Here is a 21382-nt window from a genome sequence, read left to right on the forward strand (position 1 = left end):
TGAAATGCACCAGGAGACAGTTCAAAAATATATTTTAGGATATGCTCTGTTGATTGTGCTTTAATGAGTTATACTATACAGGTTATATCATACTACATCTCTACATTGCACAATATAACCACTTCCTCAAAACTACAACAAAAGCCTTGGGGGGGAAATTAACAAGAATGCACTGAGCATAAAATAAAAACTGAAATTTCATGTGATAAAACATTCCTGAAAACAGTGGGAGAATGGGATTGCGCTGGGCGAAGCTATTGAGTCACAAGCATTTTATCATTCCATCCTAGGATTCTAACTCTGATTCTTCAAACCAGAGCAGCTCCTCAAAAACATGTGTAAATGCTACAGATCGTCGCCTTCATAGAAGAAATAGATTTCAGTGATAAGACAGACTTGAACATTCCCTAACAAAACAGGGCATCTCCCAGTTCTGTAACTTGCTTGTGATTTTTTACAAGACTTTAGCCACAATGTTCATTTTTCTGGTTTCTTCCCAGTATGAATTCTTTGATGGGAAATAAAGCTTGAGCTGTGACTGAAACTTTTCCCACATCCTAAGCATGTGTATGGTTTCTCCCCTGTGTGAATTCTTTGATGTGAAATAAGGCTTGAGCTCTGGATGAAGCCCTTCCCACATTCAGAACACAGATATGGTTTCTCTCCTGTGTGGATTCTTTGATGGGAAGTAAGAATTGACCTGGAACAGAAGCTTTTCCCACATTCAGAACAAGTATATGGCTTCTCCCCTGTGTGGATTCTCTGATGAGCAGTAAGGCTTGAGCTGATACTGAAGCTCTTCCCACATTCAGAGCACAGATACGGTTTCTCTCCAGTGTGGACTCTCTGATGTTGAACAAGGTGGAGATTCCGCCTGAAGCTCTTCCCACACTGTGAGCACTGATATGGTTTCTCCCCTGTGTGAATTCTTTGATGGCAAGTAAGGCTTGAGCTGATATTAAAGCACTTTCCACACTCAGAACACCGATATGGTTTCTCCCCTGTGTGAATTCTTTGATGAGAAGTAAGGCCAGAACTCTGACTAAAGCTCTTTCCACACTCCAAGCATTTATATGGTTTTTCTCTTGTGTGGGTTTTTTGATGAGAAGCAAGGTTTGAATTCTGACTGAAGTGCTTTCCACACTCCAAGCACTGGTATGGCTTCTCCCCTGTGTGGATTCTTTGATGGGTTGTAAGGCTTGACCTCACACTGAAACTTTGTCCACACTCTAAGCATTTATATGGTTTCTCCCCCGTATGGATCCTTAGATGAGAAGTAAGGCTTGAGCTGTCACTGTAGCTCCTTCCACACTCTGAACATTTATAGGGTTTCTCCCCTGTGTGGATTCTTTGATGGTAAGCGAGACCTGAGGTGTGACTGAACCTCTTCCCACATTCTGAGCATTGATATGGTTTCTCCCCTGTGTGGATTCTTTGATGCTGAATCAAATGAACATTCTGCCTGAAATTCTTTCCACATTCTGAGCACTGATACGGTTTCTCCTCCATGTGAATTCTTTTGTGGGCAATAAGATTTTTGACATGACTGAAGCTTTTTCCACACTCAAAGCATTTCTTCTCATCAGGTATTGTCTCGTGTGCTCTAAGGGCTGTCTGAATATTTAAGATTTTAGTAAATGGCAAAAACTCATTGCTTTTACTTCCTTCATGATTTTTTTCTTGAATTGAAATTCCATGGAATTTGGCACCATCATAAGAAACAACAGTCTGAATGGCTTCTGTTTTAATTCTCTGTTGTTCTTCGCCTCTCTCATTCTCCCTCGCATCACCTGCAGAAATAAAGAGATAAATTGAATGAAGAAGAAATGGATGCTGAAATCACAAAACAAACCGAATGAATAAATGCTGATATACCTATGTTCAACAAGGGCCAGTAATAGAGAGAATTGCTGCACACTTTAGATGCATATGATCCATGCCATTATTCTGCCCTGCATATGATCCATGCCATTATTCTGCCCTCCTCTTTCCTAGAACTATTTATTTATTCAACTTCTATGCTGCCCTTTCCTGACTACATCAGGCTCAGGGTGGCTCACAGCAATTCTCACAACAGTTAAAATCACATTTAGTTTATAAGTTAAAATCCACAATATCTCTTAAAAATTCCAAGGGTGCCCTTAAGACTATTTGACAATAGTGGGCACCAGTTTAGAGGGGAAGGATCAGGAAAGAGAAAACAATAGGGTACCCCCCAGTAAGTCAGGGATAAGGAATAAAAGTAAATAAATATAAGTAATGGCATGAAGGAGTGGGAGGAAGGCCAGCAAGATGGAAGCTTTTGCTGTCCTCAACCGTAGGCCTGGCGGAAGCAGGGCCCAGGTCTCATTTCAAAGACCATTCCACCAGGCAGGGGCCAGAGCCAACAGCCGGATGCTTTTTGGGCCAGGCTTTTTGGGCACCCAACTGAGTGCTCTTTGGGGGGGTGTATCATGAGAGGCGGTCCCACAGGTACAATGGTACCAGATGAAAGAATCCCACCAGCTATTTGGTGGGATTCTTTCCAGGATCAAATTGATAACTTTAGCTAGAATTAATGTTTCCCCTTGAGGACTCATAACCTAATAGAGGAGAGTTAAGTTTCCTGCCATAGAACAGAGCAATTACCAGCCACTCTTTCTCCCTCCTCAGAATTTTGCGCCAAGGCATATTCTCCTACTTCCAGCCAGGGAGTGAGATCCAGTTTCAGACATGGAAGTCCTGTGTGTGTGTGTGTAAGTGCTGTCAAGTCGCTTCCGACTCATGGCGACCCTATGAATGAAAGTCCTCCAAAATGTCCTATCTTTGATAGGACATTTTTTGAAGGACATTTTTTCTGTCCTGCTACAGAAAAAAGAAGGATAGCCCAATTGTTCCTGTGACTTCCAACTATGATGACTATTCAGGGATTCCAAACCAGCCAGTCTGTATAGCCTCATAAAAAGATCTTTAAACTTTTTCTTTTACTTTAAGTTCCTTGGCAATTATTTAAAACATTTTATACCATCTCTACCAATGAATATGTGTGAGGTGATCCATAAAAAATATACTCTATCCCCAATCTTGGAATATTATCTAAGAAATACATCAGCAGCATTAAATGCTTGGGATATAAATGCCTGTGGCACAAAACGCAAAAGCTGCAAATCATCCGTGTGTATAAAAGATTCCAACAAGCACATAGAAAACCCACTTTGAAGGGAAAGTGAAGAACTTAAAAACCACATAAAAAACACAGGAAACTAAAACGGCATATCTGGTTTGGGACATTAGGTGAAAAGTTAGGGGTATAAGCATTCCATAGTTGAGTTGCCACCACTGAAAACTCCCTGTCTCTTTTGTCCCTGCACCTCACCTCTGAATGTGGAGGAGAAAACAAATCAGCATTTGAGGAGACAGTAACAAAAAAAAAAAGAAGAAGAAAATGCAGGTTTGCTTAGGGGCAGGTGGTCCTTAATGTGTCCTGGCCCCAGATCATTTAAGGCATTAAAAGATCAAAACCAACACTCTGACTTGGGTTCAGAAATAGATAGAACTGAGGTGTGTGGCCTTTAGCCAATACCTAATAGCAGCCACTCTGCCACAGTTTGGACTAACTGAAATTACTATCTGAAATTACCAGAGTTTGGAATAATGGAAATGAACCATCTCCAGAAGCAGCCCCATTAAGAGCACCTTACGGTAGTGGGGAGGACCTCTGACTCCATGGCTGAACACATCTGAAGCTACTTACCATTCTCTCCCCTTCTTCTGAAGCACATAAACATTTTGAATGAGTAAATACATGATAAATTATCAGACCCTCACCTTTAATCGCACTTCAGCAAAAACTTTTGAAAGTCCCAGAAGTGAGAAGAAAAATAAAGAATGTGCATCTAATGCAATATTAAGGCCAAAGGGGGCATTTACACCCCTTCTCAACTTTCATGGGAGAAAAAAAAAAAACTCTGGAAAGGTGGATATTGTGAGGTGCCAAGTGATAATGAAGCTAGTTGCCAGTTTCCCAAGCTACCCCTGCAATACTCTGTATCTAGTTACCTGCAGATCTCTTGCCTTTTTCAAGATCATGGACAAACAGGTCTTCTTCTTCTTTCAGCCAGGAGATCAGGTCAGGTTTGGGAATGTCTTTCAAGAAAACAGATAGGCCAATTTATTTCTTAATACAAAGGGTACAGCCATTCTAATGCAGTCTGGGGTTTTTTGCGCCACCATCCCACAAAGGGAAAAGGGCAGAAAGGCAAACTCTTTTAATCCCTACACAAAGGTAGGATAGGACTGTGTGGATCCAGCATGAACAGCTTACATAGTGACTTTCGCCACAGGCGAGTCACCTTCAGGTGCATTTATTTATTTAAAACATTTATTAGCCATCTTTCTGCCTTGCAGAACTTAAGGTGGCTTACAATATAAATTAAAAAGATTATAAAAACAAATAAAATATCAGTTTAAAATCTCCATTAGGATTGCCAATAAATAAGAACTGAGGTAGTCAAATGCAGTCCTAAATAAAATGGTCTTCAACTGCCTTCTGAAGATTGACAGTGGGGGGAGGCACATCTCTCTGGGGAGGCTGTTCCATAATCATGGGGCTGCCACCAAAAAAGTCCTCTCTCATGTGCACAACAGAACAGCTTCTTTGATTGACAGATAGGAGGTCATCTCCCCACAATCTTAGTTCCTAAGCAGAGACATAGAGCAAAAGAAGGTCCTTCGGATACCCAGGTCCCAAGCCATGTAAGGCTTTCAAGGACAAAACCAACACCTTTAATGGAGTCAGGAGTTGATCAGTAGCCAGTGTAATTGTTGGCTGCAGTCACTCAAGAGCCCTCCTCCCTCCCCGGAGCTGTTTTATGCAAAGTGTCAGAGTCAGCAAAACCCTCATGATGCAAGTGACCATTCATGTGGCAGAATATTAGATAAAAAGAGTGGGCCATATTGAACCAGGAATCAGAATAGCTGCTAGAGCTTCATTGAGCCTCTTGGGCTGAACCAGCAGATGTTACTCTGCGTAAGCCGCAAACTCAGCTCGCGCCTATAGATAAAGAAGGAAGTGCCGCTAATGCCAATAGTGCACGGGCTAAGAAATGGAGTAAGACAGAGGAAAGGGAGACATCAGTCACAATCCACTCCCTTTTCACATGGGTAAGCTCCCAAAATGGGATTTATACTTGGCAAAAACTTTTGTTCACCCCAGCAAGGCACAGCAGGCATATCCACTCTTCCAAGATAGCATCCTTACAATGCAAGAGGACCCAACAAGTATTGATATGTCTACCTTCTGTATCGGTAGGCAAAGAGGAACCCAGAGAGGCCACCATCCCATAATTCTCCAACATGACTTCCTTGTACAGAGCTTTTTGATCCAGATCCAGCAGAGCCCATTCGCCCACCGTGAAATACACAGCCACCTCCTCAAAGGTCACCAGCCCCTAGGAAGAGAAGAAAATATAAATAATCGCCTAAACACAACACTGTCACTCACCTTCTGAACAAATAAATGAAGGTTCCGGATATTGTTCTGCAGGACTCAAAACCAAGCAGGGCTGGCATTCATTCATTTATGTATACTCTGCTTTTCTCTATGGTGCAGAATGGTAAGCTGCAATACTGCAGTCAAAAGCTCTGCTCAGGACCTGAGTTCAATCTCGCCGGAAGTCGGTTTCAGGTAGCCGGCTCAAGGTTGACTCAGCCTTCCATCCTTCTGAGGTTGGTAAAATGAATACTCAGCTTGATGGGGGTAAAGTTCAGCCAACTGGGGAAGGCAATGGCAAACCACCCCGTAAACACAGTCTGCCTATTAAATGTCATGATGTGACGTCACGCCATGGCGGTGACTCAGTGGACTACTTTTACCTCTTTTCTCCCCAGTGCAGGTAGTTTCAGGAAGGCAGCCATGCTGGTGTGCAGTAGAAGAATTAGATTCGAATCCAGTATCTTAAAGACCAACAAGACCTTCAGGGTATAAAGGTTCCAGGAGTCAAAGCTGGTATCTGATGAAGTAAGCTTTGATTCTCGAAAGCTCATATCCCATAAATCTTTCCAGTCTCTAAGGTACTGCTCAACTTAACAATATCTGTCATCTTCCCTCCAAGGCACTGCTCAACTTAACAATATCTATATTCCCATACTATTAGGAAAAGTTTATTGCAAACATGGAACAAATATAAATGTTTCCTAGAAAACAAAACTCCCAGTTGGATTAATCCCATAGAAGCCTATATGAGAAGGAGTGTACATCTAAATCTGGATAGCACTATATATAGAGAATTGATAGAATATAAACAGGGGATATGGATGTTGAAAACCAGAGAAAAGCTTCAAATTAAGATTGGTTTACGTATTATAAATTAAGGGATATATTCAACAAAGATAATAAGTTGGGCTTTAATCAAACTAAATCCAAATTTGAGATTATATTAACTAAGGGAAATAAAGGACTGATAGGATGGATTTATAAACTACTGATAGAAATGAATCTAGAACAGGAAAGGATTAAACCAGTGATGGTGAAATGGATGAGGGAACTAGGTTATAATATAGATTTGGAAATATGGGAAAATTTCTGGAAGAAGGAATTTAAATTTACTATTACTAACGAAATAAGAGAAAATTTATATAAAATGTTCTACAGATGGTATATAACTCCAGCATTATTAAGTAAAATGAAAAAAGAGGAGGAGGGTTTTTGTTGGACGTGCAGAACCGAGATAGGTACATTTATGCATGTTTGGTGGTTTTTCAAAAAAAATAAAGAGATTTTGGCGATTAGTTTTAAAAGAAACTAATAATTTGATTAAGTCAAGTATAAAAAAAGATCCTGCCTTTTGCTTATTGGGTATTCCCGATAAGAATATAGATTATGCTGATAGAGTCATATGCCAGTACAGTTTTGCCATGGCTAGGATTACAATTGCTAAGAAATGGAAGCAAATAAATAAACCTTCAATCAAAGAGTGGAGATAAAAGCTTTGGATATATATGCGGATGGCCAAAATTACAGACTCTTTACATGGTAAAGATATGAATGAATTTAAACAAATATGGTCAAAGGCCGCCGCATATTGGGATAAATTGGCAAAAACGGATTTTAAAAATATAGTTAATGAATTATAGATTTATGTGTTTTTTTTAAACAATGATTATAAAAATAAGTTTTTATATACTGTCATAACACCTCTCCGGAAGTCCAAAGGTGGAGGGCACTGAGGTGGGTGGTAGAGGTTTGGGCACTATATACTTATTAAAAGATAGTAAGCATTGTATTAGTAATAGATGTAATAGTGCTCTATATATGTTTTTGTATGTTATATGTTTTATTTTGTATTTTTCTTTTTTTGTTGTTTAATTTTGTGTTTAATTATAAAAGCAATAAAAAAATTATATATATATATAAAAAAACTTAACAATATCATTCTCCCTTTGGCTGGTCAAATAAAGATCAAAGCGTGTAAACAGGAGCCAAGAGAGAGAAAGGCAGGAAGACAAAGACCACCATTACCAGCCTGCCCTGGGTCTGTTCAGAATGGCCTCCTCTGCTTCTTTCAGACTGGAGGGACGAAATGTTCTTCTTGTGTGAGAGTTTCGGTGGGAGGCGGCAGGGGTGGTGCCCCCCCCATATCTTCCCCTCCCCAAAGAGAATCAAATGCTGTCCCTTCTACCTTTCAGACATCAAGGGGGAAAAAATTTAACCCTCCCAAAGCAAATGGGCTTGCTGCTTTTTAGCAGTTTTGTTTTTTGTACAAATTATGCCTTGTGTTTAACTAAATTCCCTGTAAACATCCCCCCCAACACACACACACACACACACACACACACACATGAAGCCTCCCTATACTGAATCAAAGTATTAGTTCATCAAGGTATGTACTGTCTATTCAGACTGGCAGGGTCTCTCCAAGGTCTCAGGCGGAGGTCTTTCACATCGCCTGCTTCCTGGTCCTTTCAAGTGGAGATACCAGGGATTGAACCTGGGACATTCTGCAAGCAAAAGGAGAAGCTTCTGCAAGCCACAGCCCCTCCCCAAATGGGCGAAAAAATGAAGAAGGGTTAAACGTCTTAAAGTAGAAAATCCATGCATATCAACCCAACCGGCCTCCCTGAGTCTGCCCCGTGGGATCTGTCCCTTACCTGAGCAGGGTGCATAGTGACTGTTTCCCTCCCAGAGAGGGCCTGGATCCAGGATGCCATCCCGCTTGCCTGTGAGGGAGACAGGAGCAATAGGAAAACTGAAAACTTTCAGTCCCTGGAACTGAAGGGATTCCAGGGAAAGGATTTCACTTGGGTGTCTGGCCTCCCTCTCAACCTTCCTGCCACGTGCTCTTCTCCTGGCACACTTCCCACACCCACCAACCAGATCACCGCAATATGCCCAAACCGGAACCCCAGTCTGGCAAAAACTCTCATTTCTTGCCTCGACGAATACAAACTCTTCCGTTTCAAGGTATAAGCTTTAGGGCAGAGTTCCCCAACGAGATGCCCACGGGTACCACGGTGCCCACCAAGTTTTTCAGAAAGTGGGCAGGGCTGTTGTAAGTCAGCGTTTGTTACTGGGCTGGCCTCATTCAAAGGAAAGGGCTTTTCACTGGAGGATGAAGAAGAGAAGTAAGCATATGAGCTGTCCTTAGTCAGTGTGTAGTTCCTTTCCGCTTCAGGATTTCCTTCTTCCCTTGAGTGTGAGGAGGGAGGTATTCCATTTGGCTCCACCTCCTGAGGCAGCCATTTGGAGTCTGGCTCTGCCTCCTGCGGCGGCCGTTTTGGGACGGCACTCACCACCCCCTCTCAAAATTTCAAAGACGCCCACAGGCTCAAAAATGTTAGACACCTCTGCGTTAGAGAGTCAAAGCTCTGACCTAGCGAGCTTTTAGTCATGAAAATATTTATAACACAACAAATATTAAAAAGGTAAAGGTCCCCTGTGCAAGCACCGGGTCATTCCTGACCCATGGGGTGACGTCACATCCCGACGTTTCCTAGGCGGGCTTTGTTTTTACGGGGTGGTTTGCCAGTGCCTTCCCCAGTCATCTTCCCTTTACCCCCAGCAAGCTGGGTCCTCATTTGACCGACCTCGGAAGGATGGGAGGCTGAGTCAACCTTGACCCGGCTACCTGAAACCGACTTCTGTCGGGATCGAACTCAGGTCGTGAGCAGAGCTTTTGACTGCAGTACTGCAAGCTTTACCACTCTGCGCCACGGGGCTCAAAGAATATTATTCCCCACTTTATTCCCCAGCAGGAACCCCAAGTGGCTTACATCGTTTCCCTCTCCTCCATTTTATCCTCACGACAACCCTGTGAGGTAGGTCAGGCTGGGAGTCAGTGGCTGGCCCAAGGTCACCCAGCAAGCTCCCATGGCAGAGTGGGGATTCACACCTGATCTTCACACAACATTCGAATCACTGCACCACACTGACTCTGTTGTGCCCTGGGAGGTTTTTGTTGATCTTTGAGGTGCTACTAGATTCAAATTCTGTCCAGCCCCATGGAGCAGAGTGTTAAGCTGCAGTACTGCAGTCAAAAGCTCTGCTCTGAGTTTGATCCCGAAGGAAGTTGGTTTCAGGTATCCGACTCAGCCTTCCATCCTTCCGAGGTTGGTGAAATGAGGACCCAGCTTGCTGGGGGTAAAGGGAAGATGACTGGGGAAGGCACTGGCAAGCCACCCCGCAAACAAAGTCTGCCTTGGAAACGTTGGGATGTGACGTCACCCCATGGGTCAGGAATGACCTGGTGCTTGCACAGGAGACCTTTACCTTTACCTTTACTACAGACTAACGTGACACTGCTGCCCTCCTCTTGGTTGTCAGTCCTCAGCTCTCCAAAATCACTCCTGTCCTCATCGGGGCCTTTTTTTTAAGGTCTTTGCTGGCCTTTCTGTCCCTTTCCAGATCCTTCTTGCCTCCAAAGCCCTTCCTGGCCTCCCTTCCTCCCGCTACACCCCTGCCCGTGTCACAGGGCTGCCAACCTCCAGGTGCAGGCTGGAGATCTCCCAGAATGTCCAGTTTTCCCATTTTTCTAAATGGGGCTGCTGAGGCACCAAAAGAGAGGAGCCACAAAATTCCCCCCACCCTGCCCTCGCTGCCACTTAAACCAAGGTTACCAGCTCCAGGTTGGAGAGTGTTGCCAGGCCCCTGAGGAGGGGAGGGACTTCAGTGTCATAGACTCCAATGGCCAAAGCAGCCATCTTCTCCAGGGGAACTGATCTCTATCGGCTGCAGATCAGTTGTCATAGCAGGAGATCTTCTGCTATTACCTGGAAGTTGGCAACCGTAAGGTTGGAAAATACCTGGAGATTTACTAGGCAGAGCCCACCTTCCAGGGATGGAGCCGGGGGGAGTGGGAGTTCAGGGGGGGGGCTTCTCCGTCCTCGGCCTCTCCTTTCCTCTCCATCAGCAACAGCTTCTTCCCCCCCTTTTCTCATTGCATCTCTTCCAAGAAAAAAATGCAGTGTAAAAAGTAAAGGAAATCCCCCCCAGCACATTTACCTACCTGATTCTGCAGCAAGGATCAAAAGTCCTGCTTCTCCCAAATAACATCCGGAATCCAGTTTTTGCATTGGCCTGGGGAGGGATGGGGATGGGAGGAGATGGGGGGGGCAGTCCCTATTGATCCCCCCCTCCCCAGTTAATTTTTGTCTTCTTCCTCTCTAGGAAGCTGAGCTGTTGATTTTAACCCTTGGAGGACTGCAACGCAATGGCTCTGCTGTATGCTTCTCCACCCTGGCTATTCTCTGATCGAGGAAGGTTTTGCACCAATAAGACCACCATCACCCCCAATCCTCCTACAGGCGTAACTGGGATAAGCATCCACACCAGGATCAGGCCTTGAGTCCCGCACTGTTCTGTCCTGGGCGGCCATGCCTGCGCTGCTTGGTTTCTCTTGCGAGGCAAGATTGTTCTTGGGAAAACACAAGCCTCTCAAGGAAGAGGTGCAGCGAAGGAAGAAGGCAGGACTGGGATATAGGGTTGCCAACCTCCATGCGGGGCCTGGAGATCTCCCGGAATTGCGGCTGATCTCCAAACTGCAGAGATCAGCTGCAATTTGGGGAAGACTCCAAGGCCCACCTGGTTATTGGCAACCCTACACTTTCCCTCTCTGACAGCCCTGGGACTTCATTGTGCCCAAATGCATTCTCAGGTCCCAGCTGCCAAGATATTAAGTCAAAAATCGAGGCAGTTGAATTAAAATACAAAATTGAAGCCCGGATACACAGCCCGGATAACCTACCAGAACCAATGAACTCTGACCGTGAAAGCCTTCGACAATATTTTGAAAGCCTTCGACAATAAAATTGAAGCCGTTTGTAGAAAAGAACTATGAAAAAAGATGGTTGCAATTCTGTACAATAAATCTCACCCCTGCACTATTAAAAGCATGGTTTAAAAATTGTGGGGGGTAACCTAGTATATGGAGAACAGCCGCATGCATCCATGGTAAATTTACCTCAGGGCTGGACGACTGCCATGCAATCTATGTGGGCCTGCCCGTGAAGACAACTTGGAAAATCCTGACCTGGGTAGCCCTGTTGCGTCCCCAGTTATCATAGAGTCCAATGAAGACAATTGAGAGGAGGTTGGATTAAAGTAACAGCTCTTTATTTTGGCCACAGAGTAGAATCGGGTGCACGGGCTCCAGACCCAAACACAGGCGGGAGACCGACACATCCCCCCCCCCCCCAGGATCAAGCAGTTAGCTTTATAGACTTTAGGCAACTACGTGTCAATAAAAGATACTTTGCAAACATGTGAGATTTCCATTCTTCATTGTCTAAGCATTTGCGATACATATTTTGGCAGTCAGCAACTCTTAAGCGCAAGCGTGTCTATCTTGTCAATTTCACTAGCAGGTGAGAGCGATCCCAGACAGGAAGGGAAGCAGGGGAGAATTCCAACCTTGGGGGGGGGTTTGATTGGATGATGCCTGTGTGTGTGTGTTACTGCTTTGAGGCACTGTAGTTAGTGGGGGGGGGGGGTTGCGGGATTGTACCCGTGTCAGTGTGAATGCTGGGGACTATTCATGGGCACTTCAGCCCCAGGCTAGCCTGATCTTGTCAGATCTCAGAAACTAAGCAAGGTGAGCCCTGGCAAGTATTTGTATGGGAGACCGCCAAGGAATATCACAGTTGTGACATGGAGTCAGGCAATGGCAAACCACCTCTGAACGTCTCTTGCCTTGAAAACCCTACAGGGTCTCCTTAACTCAGTTGTGACTTGACGGCAAACCCACCCCCCCAAAAAAACCCCACCTTGGCCCTGACCTGGATATTCCCGACTAGCCCAATCTAGTCAGATCTCAGAAGCTAAGCAGGGTTGTCCCTGGTTAGTACTTGGATGGGAGACCATCAAGGAAGTCCAGAGTTTCTATGCAGAGGCAGGCAACGGCAAACCACCTCTGAACGTCTCTTGCCTTGGAAACTCCATGAGGGGTCGCCATAGGTCAGCTGTAACGTGACAGGGGGAGAAATCTACCTTGACCCAGTCTGGTCTGACCTACCTGTGACCAGACTTACCATGAAGCACCCCAGGAGCTGACAAGGTCAAAGGCTAGGACTGTGGCCTGGTGCAGGCATATGCGTCTGGCAGCCTGAGGCCTCCTCTGCGCTGAGGAAATGCTAGAAGAGACCAATAAGTCACCACAGGATTTGGGCCCCGGTACTCCTCCTCATGAGTAGAGAAGCTCACTCAGCTTGTGGGGAAGAGCCTTACATGGGACCCAACAGCATCTGTACGGAAATTCCCTATGTAAAACTGCAGCCAGGGTGAGACCCATATGGAGGAGCAGAAGGAGGAGGAGAGTTGGTTTTTATATGTTGACTTTCTCTACCACTTAAGGGAGAATCAAACCAGCTTAAAATTAGAAATAATAATAAAAATAGCACCATAAGCTCCATCAGAGAGAGCCAACATGGTTTAGTGGTTACGAGCAGAGGAGTCTAATCTGGAGAACCAGGTTTGATTCCCCACTCCTCCACATGAGCGGTGGACTCTGATCTAGTGAACCAGGTTGGTTTCCTTACTCCTACACATAAAGCCTGCTGAATTACTTTCTTCTTCAGAGTTAACTCCTGAGACGAACAGAACATCCGCAAAGTAAGTGGGGAGGGGGACCAAGGGGAATTTATAGAAGGGGGGGCTCTGTTCAGTAACTGGTGGATATAATAGAAGAGTCAAAAGACCACAGCCATGTGCCTCGCAGAAAACCTCCATCTTGCAGGCCCTGTAGAAATGGGCCGGATCCCACAGGGCCCTAGTTTCCTCAGACAGATAATTCCACGAGACAGGGGCCATGGCCAAAAAGGCCCTGGCAGAGGACAATCGGACTGCTCTCAGGCCAAGGACTTCCAGTAAATTTTGGGAACTAGAACAAAGCATCCTTGGGGAGACATAGTGGGAGAGGCGGTCCTGCAGGTATGAGGGTCCCATGCTGTTAAGGGCTTTCAAATTTAAAACCAGCACCTTGAACCTGATCCTTCAGGTGCTTGGATTGGTCAGCTTCCAATAAAACAACTTGTGCCAGAAACCAGCGATTGGTGCATTCATGACCTCATGGACCCCAGGTACGATGATTCTCTGCCCACAGAGGGGATTCACATTAAGATATAGAAGATTTTCTGTTTGGTGCAATTTAAAGACATGAAAACCATATTATATTTCCAGATACCTCTTGCTCAAAACAGCACTAAAACCTTGGAAACAAACTGAAAAGTAAGCATTAAAACAAACTGAAGGCTTCAGGCAAGAAAACATTTGTGAAAACATCTGGAGAACAAGATCTATATGGTGGGAAGATGCCCATCCACCTTTCTTTCCTTCTTTCCTTCCTTCCTTCCTCCTTTGACCCATAGGTCCTGAGTAGTTATTTCTTAGAAGAAAATATGCTGGAGAGATATTTGGCCATGGCCAATGTTATATTTGGATCTCTATCCATCAGCAAAAAAGGAACTATTTTGTCTCTTGTTATGGGGGGCTAATATGAGGGTAATCCATTTATCTCGGTGGTGTTTAAAGAGGGGGCATTCCATCATGTTATGATATATTGTGTCAATTCTTATCGTAATAAGAATCTCAGGACTGCCTAGCAAGCAAAGTTTCAGGGATGTTAAATCTGGATTTTCATCCTGGGATTGTGATTCCTCAAAACAGAGGCACTTCCCAAGGTGACATTTTAAAACTACAGATCATCCTCATTATAGAAGAAAAAGTTTGCTTTAATAGCAAACTGAACATTCCTTAAACTAGAGACATCTCCCCACCTCTTTAACTTTATCATGGATTTTTTGATGGCAGGAAAGGGTGTAGTACTGACGGGAAAATTTTAACTCCAACGAAGGGAGCCCACTACCCGATAAACACCAAATAAAGTCAAAGTCTTTATTCTAGAAAAAGACATTTATTGATCAATCAAGACAAATACCTTACACATGGAGGAATCCACAACAGTTGCAAAGATCCAAACAACAGCTTAGACAGTTATAGAAAATTCTGACATCTTGATTAATCCCCACTCTCTCCCTCCCAAGATATGGCATCTCCCTGAGAGAGGGTAAATGCCAAAAGAAATGAAGGAGGAAATACAGTGACTTTTAATATGGAAGCCAAAAGGAGTGGATAACAACTAGAGCAGAGCAAGGACAGTCACTGTAAAAGATGCAAACTTGTCTCTAAAGACAGGTAAAGAAAACACAAACTGCCTCAACAGGGCAACCTGTTCTAATGAGAAGGTTTCTGTTACAAAATATATTGAATATAAGGTAAAGAGAAAAAAAGCATGACAGAACAGTTCTCTTTTCTTTTCTTCTTTTGAATGTAACAAAACGAAGGATATTTTTTGAATATAAAACATCATTTTCCTTTCAGTACTGACTGAAGTTCTTTCCATGCTTGGAACACGTATACAGTTTCTCTCCTGTATGGATTTGTCAATCCTTAGGAAGGCTTGAGCTGCCTGTGAATCTCTTCCCATCAGTGATATGGGTTTTCTCCTGTCCGGATTCTTTGATGGGAAGTAAGACCTGTGAACTGACTACAGCTCATTCCACTCGAGGTATTTATATGGTTTCTCCCGTGTGGATTCTTTGAATTGAGGCCTGTGTTGTGACTATAACTCTGAGCATTTATACGGTCTCTCCTATGTGAATGGTAAGTTTATATCTTTTCCTGAGATCTTTCCAGACTCTGAGCTTGGTATTGTTTCTCCATGTAAACTCTTTTTTGCCAAATAAGACTTTGGACACAATGGAAGCTTTCGCCACACGCATTTGTTCATGTTGTATGTTGTTTCATGTACACTAAGGCCTGATTCATTAGTTAAGATTTTTGTACATGGAGAGAACTCATTCTTACTTGCTTTGTTACTCTCTTCTTGCATTAAAATTCCATGGACATGGGAACCATCCTAAGAAAATAACGTCTGATCGGCTTCAGCTTTTATTTTCTGCTGTTCTTTCCCTCTCTTGCTCCCACACCCATCACCTGCGGGAATAAGCAGAGAAACCTGATGAGGGAGTAACAAAGGCTGAAATCACAAAACAAACCCAGTGAACTGCTGTTGTGAACTACAGAACGGAAGACAGAAAGGGGTTGTGGTTCAGTGGTAGAGCATCTGCTTGGCTTGCAGAAAATCCCAGGTTCAATCCCAGGCATCCTGCTTGATCCTTTTAGCTGGAGTTGCCAGGGATTGAGCCTGGGACCTTCTGTATGCCGAGCAGATGCTCTCCCCCGGAGCTTGGCCCTAGCCCAAATAAACTCTAAATAACTGAATTCAGGGGAAACTGTGAGGGTCCAATTGGTTGTGAATAACATTGTGAAGCCATCTGAGATATTCACCAGGAGAACTCACAGCCTGAGGGCTCAGTTTTTCAAGGATGAGCTTGAACAGCACCTAAAACATTCACATGATTTCCCAAGCAAGCCCCACGTTTCTCACAAAAATGCCCCCACCCGTCCCAGCAGCTACCTGCCAATTCCTCACTTTCTTCAGGATTCTGGACAAAAAGGTTCAGCTCCTCTTCTTCTTCTTCCAACCAGGAGATCAGCTCAGGTTTGGGAACTGCTTTGAAGCAAAAACAAGACAGTCCAATGACTTCTGACTACAAAACATTCAAGCATTCCAAAGGAACATAGTTTTGTGCCTCTCTCCTTACAGAGAGATGAAGGTATATGAAGTTGCTCTATTTATTTATTTGATTTATATCCCGCCCTCAAATCCCCGGCCTAGGCTGGGCTCAGGGAGGCTAACAGCATGAGCTCTTAATCCATTCATGTCTGAGAAACAAGGAAATATCATTCACATCCTTTACAAGCCACTCCCTTTTCACAGTCCCACTCTCCATAAATCTATAACAAAATCTTCAGGATTTCTAGTTGGCAAAAAACTCACACTCACCCCAGAGTAGGCATACCCATGTTTCCAAGACAACATCTTTACAATGAAAGAAGACAGAGATTGCTAACTTCACCTTCCAAGGACAAAGAGGAACCCAAAGAGTTTACGACCCCATAATTCTCCAGCATAACTTCCTTGTACAGAGCTCTTTGGTCTGGATCCAGCAGGGCCCATTCTCCCACTGTGAAATGCACAGCCACCTCCTCAAAGACCACCAGCCCCTGGAAGAAGAAAAAGATGTTAGTGACACTCACTCCACAGATACTCAACATCCCATCCTCCCCTCGCAGCACAGTGGTCCCGACAAGAATCTGCTTCCATGGCAGAGTGGGTATTCGAACCCGGGTGTCCCACACCGTAGTCTAAAATGGTAAGCGCTATGCAAGAAGAAAGGAGGAGGAAGAGGAGGAAGAAGAAGAGTTGGTTTTTATATGCTGACTTTCTCTACCACTTAAGGGAGAATCAAACCGGCTTGCAATCACCTTCCCTTCCCCTCCCCACAACAGACACCCTGTGAGGTAGGTGGGGCTGAGAGAGCTCTAAGAGAACTGTGACTGGCCCAAGGTCACACAGCTGGCTTCATGTGGAGGAGTGGGGCTACTAGTAAGAATGGATACTAGTCATGATGCATACACCTATTCTCTCCAGGATCAGAGGAGCATGCCAAATATATTAGGTGCTTTGGCAGGATAATGCTGCCACAGTCATCTTGTTTATGGGCTTCCCGGAGGCACCTGGTTGGGCCACTGTTTGAACAGACTGCTGGAGTTGATGGACCTTGGTCTGATCCAGCATGGCCTTTCTTATGTTAATTTATGTTAACTTATGAACCCGATTCTCCAGATTAGAGTCCACCGTTCGAAACCACCGCTCTTAACCACTATACCACGCTGGCTCACTGGAGAAGGAGAGTTGATTTTTATACCCCAATTTTCCCTACCTTTAAGAAGTCTCAAACCGGCTTACAATTTCCTTCCCTTCCTTTCCCCACAACAGACACCTTGTACGGTAGGTGGAGCTGAGAGAGCTCTAAGAGAACTGTGACTGGCCCAAGGTCACCTAGCCGTCTTCATGTGGAGGAGTGGGGACTCGAACCCAGTTCTCCAGATTAGAGTCTGCCGCTCTTAACCACTACGCCACACTGGAAGGGCACCACTCAGAGTGCAGAACCCTTGATTTCATGGGCCAACACTGAAATTGCTGCCCGGCAACAGGTGTTTCATTGACAACAGAACGGCTGACAGACCTGCCATTTTGCCTGCCTCTGCATCAAAGTCAAAACGTCCAGCAAGACCAGAAGCAAGGGGGCATAGAGAGACGTTCCTTCTAGCCCCAGAGCAAAGAAGGAGGCCCCCAACCCGCCCCCCTCCCATCTGTCCCTGATGACCCCTCCTTACCTGAGCAGGCTGTAGAGCATCTGTTTCCACCCCAGAGAGGGCTCGATCCAGAACGTGGTACTGATGCCCTTCCTGTGCAGGGAACAAGAGAGACAGGAAGGCTGCAGATTTTACTCTCAACCTCTGCCCGTCCACAGTGGCACTTCTCCCATTCCTTCCAAACTCCCTTGGGAGGAAGCACGGTGTAGTGGTTAAGAGTGATGGACTCTGATCTGGAGAACCGGGTTCAATTCCCCACTCCTCCACATGAGCATCGGAGGCTAATCTGGTGAACTGGATTTGTTTCCCCACTCCTCCACATGAAGCCAGCTGGGTGACCTCGGGCTAGTCACTGCTCCCTCAGCCCCACCTACCTCACAGGGTATCTGCTGTGGGGAGGGGAAGGGAAGGCGATTGTAAGCCAGTTTGTTTCTTCCTTAAGTGGTAGAGAAAGTTGGGTTATAAAAACGAACTCTTCTTCTCCCTCACCTCCTCTTCCCCCGCACTGGCAAGACCACTGCAGCTTGCTAAAACTGCAGCCCTGTTTTCGGCTGAGGGGCAGCAACATAAGGTACTGTGAGTGGCAGAAGGGCCCCTCTGCCTTCCTCTCTCGTGTTATGGCTCAGGACACTCCTGGAGATTTTGGGCGGAACCTAGGAAAAGATGCATGTGGGAAGGGCAGACCTCAGCAAGTGACTGACGCGGATGCCAGCGGATTGGCAGTCAGTCCAGGATAACACCATCAGAAAAGTCCTCTGCTACTTAGAAAAGTGTAGTTTATTTTTCAGTGCAAAGATATAATACAAATACTTGTCACACTCTCTCCGCTCATAGAATTAAACACTGAGCTTCAGTTTCACTCCATTATATACACTTGATGGTCGCAGCCACCAATCACAGCAGATGCCTAGTCATCATGACATTGCTCATGCATTGCATCAGCCTCCTGGTCATAACCGGATCAGGCCAGCTCCCTCTAGCTCTCCAGGGAGTTTCCAGGCTGATTGCATCATTTCAGATCCATCTGATCTACCATGCACCTGTCAAACTAATCTGACAGCCTTGCAATATCGACAGAGATGCGGTGCCTCTTTACGATGCCGCATCGTGCAACATCACTTCAAGGTCAAATGTAAAGTACTCGATCTCATCTCTCCCTGTGAGGACCCTTCCTCCTCCTGCCAACATTCCAGTTTTAGATATTAAATTTCCCACACTGCATCACTTCCCCCTGCCTTTTCCTCCTGCCTTAAGGCTAGCCTGCACAACATCAAAAAATGAGCACACACATGAAGCTGCCTTATACTGAATCAGACCCTCAGTCCATCAAGCTCGGTAGTTTCTACTCAGACTGGCAGTGGCTCAGGCAGAAATATTTCACGTCACCTACTGCCTAGTCCTTTTAACTGGAGATGCTAGGGGTTGAACCTGGGACCTTCTGCGTGCAAAGTAGAGGCTCTGCCATTGAACCATGGCCCCTCCCCAAATCAGACCATTGGTCCATCAAGATAAGTATTGCCAACTCTGACTGGCAGCAGCTCTCCAGGGTCTCAGGCAGAGGTCTTCCACATCACCTACTGCCTGGTCCTTTTAACTGGAGATGCCAAGGATTGAACCTGGGACCTTCTGTGCAAAGCAGAGGCTCCTCCACTGAGTCACAGCCCCTCCCCCAATGGCTTCAGGCTCCAACCTTCCATGCAATATAAGCAAAAGTTGTGGCTTTACCTTGATGCTGGTTTTTCTGGGCAATCTCCTCGCAGTCTGCTTCTGTCCTGTTGAAATGATGATCCTGGTGGCCTCTTGCTCCTCTGGGCATCTCCGTGTTCTTTGGAGGAGCTTAAGGTGGTCCACACATGACACATTGATTTTCAATTGCAGATCCGCTTTCACAAGGCTGTCACTCAATCCATTTCGCCCCTTGCTCCAGAGCTGCGACAACAGGTGGAAGACCTTCTCACAATAAGCGTTGGAGACAGGGAGGGAAAGGACGAAGGAAACCAGTTTCAACATCTGGCTGTCCTTGCCCTCCGGCATCTGTCCAAAAACCTTCACCCACCTCTGATCTATTTTCTCTTCCTGGAAAGCAATCTTTTCCTGGCACTCCGACAAGACGCAGTAGTCCTCGTACAGCTTGTCCATGTCGAGTTCAATCCGGAGCACCGTCACAAGCGCCTCGAGGTCAGACCATTTCACGTCATCATTGAGCGACAGCACGGCGATGCGCTTGAACATGGATGACTTAAAATCGTACAGTTCCTCCAGGAAGGCGATGCACCGCCTCAATGTCTCATCCGCTTCCTCTAGGAATTTCCTGCTGTCAGATAGAGAGACATTGCTCAGAATGTCTTGGCTACACCTTCCATAGAAACTGTCCTCTCTCCTTCTCCGGAGTTTCGAACGGAGGCCTTCGAGGACGCCGTTCAGTTGCGCGCAGCTGACATTGTCGCTTTCCAGTTGTTCCAAAGCCCGTCCAAACACTCCCATCAGGTTGTACAGGAAGGTAACAGAACAAAAAGGGAGAGACTCGTCCTGTCCCACACTGAACGCTTCCCACACAATCTCGGCGCACTCTTCTTCCCCCTCTGACAAGAAATAGTCTCTCAGTGCTGACCAGTTTTGCAGTACTTGTTCAACAGCCGGCAAAATGGACAGCCAGCGTGTTGATACATTCCGAAGCACATCTTTGTAGCCTGTTTCCACAAACTCAGAAAAGGACTTCAGGGACTCTGGCTTCTTGGCTGAGCATGAGAACTCACTGCATACTTTGAGAATGAGCGTTTCGACGTCAAAACTCAATGCCCTCCTCCCGTTTCTGAGGCAACTGTGGATAACGTGACATTGGCCGTCCATCGCTATCAGCTGGCCATTAATCTCTTGGAGTTCCTCAAAAACCAACCTGTGTTTTCCGCAGTCCACAGAGGAGCTGTCAACCACGTAAGAAGACATTCTGTTCACGCTGAGGCCATTCTCTTGGAGAACTCTGCAAATCTGTGTGGCTAGTGAATCGTTCGTCTCTTCCTCGTCATGGCAGAATCCTAGGAGGCCATGTCTAAGTCCCTCTGTCGCGGAGAAGTAGCGAACGGTCACAGGAAAGAATTTCTCGTTTCCTTGGTTGGAGGCATTGCACCCAACTGCAAAAAAGGGTGCTGCTTCCAACTCCTTTAGGAACAGTTCTTGGGACTCCACTACCAAAACACTCCCTTCCATGCTGGCGGCTTCTCCCTGCTGGCAAGACGCTTCTCTCAGTGTTTTGGAATTGGGACGAATTCCAGGAAGTGTTCTGCTCCTGTAGCCTTGGTTTGCTTCAATCAGATGGTGCACAGTGTCTTGGCCTGCTCCAGTTCGGCCACTGTAACTGGACTGTCGTGCGGCATATCAAAAAACAAGGCGATCTGGGGCATTTTTTTGTGTTTTTCCTCTGCTTTCTTATGCCTCACGCCTTCCGCATGGTTTATTAGCGCCCCTTTCCCCTCGTATTGCACTGAAATCACTCCACGGCACAGAAGGCATTCCGCAGTGAATGCGTCCACCTTGCGAAGCCAGCCTTTGAACAAATTGTCTTTGAACCACTCGTTCTTAAAACGGCTGATGTACTTCTTCTTTCCCCTTCGGCAGCCTGAATTCCCCTCA

General features: G+C 45.5%; 1 pseudogene; it reads right to left on the bottom strand.

Annotated features, from left to right (window-relative positions):
* Positions 1-454: 454 nt before the first annotated feature.
* Positions 455-21382, bottom strand: part of LOC130472702 (zinc finger protein 883-like) — a 55542-nt pseudogene continuing 34614 nt past the window's right edge.

This window comes from Euleptes europaea, chromosome 1 (assembly GCF_029931775.1).
Source record: "Euleptes europaea isolate rEulEur1 chromosome 1, rEulEur1.hap1, whole genome shotgun sequence".
Taxonomy (NCBI): domain Eukaryota; kingdom Metazoa; phylum Chordata; class Lepidosauria; order Squamata; family Sphaerodactylidae; genus Euleptes; species Euleptes europaea.